Below are 2,930 nucleotides of genomic sequence, written 5' to 3' on the forward strand. Positions count from 1 at the left end.
TTTCTGTCACATTCTACACCTCTCATATTGTCATCGAAACCATCATCATCATCATCAAAATCATCTTCCGGCATCATCACTAGCGTTCACGTAGTCTTCACAAATACCAACATTGCCCTCACATTCAAATACCATTTCTATTTTATTATTTAACATATTGAAGTTATTATTATTTAACATATTAAGGCAGCGAGCTGGGAGAATTGTCAGCGCGCTGGACGAAATGTTTAGCGGTATTTCGCCCGTTGCTACGTTCTGAGTTCAAATTCCACCGAGGTCGACTTTGCCTTTCATCCTTTCAGGGTCGATAAATTAAGTACCAGTTGAACACTGGGGTCGATATAATCGACTCATCCCCACCTCTCGCAAGCTGCCCTTGTGGAAAAAATTTGAATTAATTATTATTTAACATATTGTTTAACAGAATGGAGAGACAACAAATCTTACATACTGATATAGCCATAAGCTAAACAACACAATCCATATACTGTTCTTTCGTATAGCCTACCTGCATATATAGTCTACCTACATGGAAAACTAGGGTCGATTCCTGCAATGACCCACGAAGAAAAGTTTTTTGTGGTTTTTCGATATCGTTTACTTGTTTCAGTTATTAGTCTGCGGCCATGCTGGGGCACCGTCTTGAGGAGTTTTAGTCGAACTAATCGAACTAAATAGTACTTTTTGTTGTTTAATATATATATATTAGACAAAATGTTTAATTACATATTTTAGGATAGATATTTCTGTCAGACTGGGGTTTCAGTTACTCAAGGAGTGAACATTCTCTTTGTTGCTTGCGTGAATAATTCGCTTCACGACAGTGTCTTTGCAGAGACCAGCACCTACCCTGATGCCTAACCTTCATAGTTTCGATGTCTTGGCGAAATTTTTCTCCTTGTTCGTCACTTATTGCACCATGATTTTCAGGGAGGTAATCCAAATGTACAGGAAATACACTTTTATATTCATGTTGCAGCCCATTGCTCGAAAACTGGTTAACACGGTCTGCACAGATTCAACAACTACACAACAACAGCAAAAACATTCCAAGCTTCTTTTTCAACACCAGACATTGTCTCCGAAAATTGCTGGTCCTGCAATAGCCACCTAATCTGTGACCCAACAAACTAACCAACCTTAATATTCTCACAAGACAAAGCCGGAAACTTTCTGCTCAAGTACTCAAAACAGCCACTGTCTCAGTGTTTCAACACATACTTTACACACTATAGAGCGGCCAGGATTTGTCTTGATCACCCAGCTTCATGTCAAAGTAAGTAAGGTAAGCTTTCTTCACAAAATCTGTGATTTTATTTCGCTATCTAGATCCAAAAATATAGCAGAAAACATCGGGGTTGCTTTCTTCTCTCACAACTGACCGTATTTCTGAAATGCAAAACATATATTCAAACCAATTGTCACCTTGGGAAGTCATTTTCAGAATTGTCAACAGTTATAAAGTATGCACATGCAGATTCGTGATGGTAAAGAGAATACATGACATAAAGTTGGTTCAACAGTATTTTGACAATGCTTGATAAAAAGTGACCTTGATCCATGTGACCTCACAATTAAAATATTAAGGGCGCATTCAAAATACCAGTTTTCATAAGAAATAGTTAAAGGTTCAACAAAACATGTCTCACCTGGCTTGCAATGATCGTCACACTAAATCGAGCACAGCGCAGGCATATCTGTAGACACATCCCACAAATATAAGACATATATATTGTCAAGGACCACAGAAATGTGTTGTTTAACATCTTATTCTATAAAGAACATTTCATTCATCATCGTGACATTTAAAACTGCTTAGACTGAAAATAGTGAAAGTTGCTCAAGGTTGATGCTTTTATTTACTGAAGATACTTAAATCATGACTTTTGATTTCACTTTTGTAGTTTTATTTACTTTAAATGATATTGTAAAACTATGCTTTCAAAGTTATGTCAAGCTCCATACATGGGTTAGCATTTGATGAAGCCAAATCTATCCTTAGAAATGATGACAATACTAGAATTGTTGAAAAATGAACATTTTTCAGTTTGTGAAAAATCTTGACGTGATAGAGCAAAATGGATTTCATTTCTGAAATCATCACCCACCAAATTACGAGGATACATGTCTCCAACATCAGACAACAAGATCCATGTCCCCCAGTGTAATCATTCTTTATATGGTATGATGCTGTTAGCGACTCGTTCTGACATTCTGCATTTTGGAAAAAGGGGACCTGTGATTGGCTACCTATTACTCGTTTCAAATTGCAGCGTAACCAATTCCGAGCGAGAGAGAGAGAGAGAGAGAGAGAGAGTGGGTAGGTGGGGAAAAATGATTCTAATATTTGACTGGTATTTTATTTATTTATCGAGGTGGAAAACTGAAAGGAAAAGTTGGCACCAGCGGGAGAGTGCTGAGAATCAAAACAGATTCCCCGAAGCATTCTATCCGATGCTCCAATATCTTTCCCAAATATATATGCAATATACATTGTATACAGTGAAATATAGATTATATATTTTTCTGTCAAGAAATGAAATAGAATTCAATATAACGGAAAATCTTTTAAATGCCTGTCATGTTGTAATGTTAACACCGCCTCTCTAAAACAATCTCTGTCTGTCTGTCTGTCTGTCTGTCTCTGTCTTTGTATCTCTCTATGCGCACGCACACACACACACACACACACGCACACATACACACACACATACACACACACGCACACACACAGGAACACACACACATACACACACATACACACGTACACACGATGGGCTGCTTTCAGTTTCTGTCTACCAAATCCTTTGGTCGGCCCTGGGCTATAATAGAAGACACGTTTAGGGTTAACAGTCGCAATGTCTGCTCACTTCATTATATCTTTTCTTTCTATTTGTTAATGTTCCGCAAACTTTTGAGAATGGTCTTTT

The sequence above is a fragment of the Octopus bimaculoides genome, chromosome 19 (assembly GCF_001194135.2).
Source record: "Octopus bimaculoides isolate UCB-OBI-ISO-001 chromosome 19, ASM119413v2, whole genome shotgun sequence".
Lineage (NCBI taxonomy): Eukaryota > Metazoa > Mollusca > Cephalopoda > Octopoda > Octopodidae > Octopus > Octopus bimaculoides.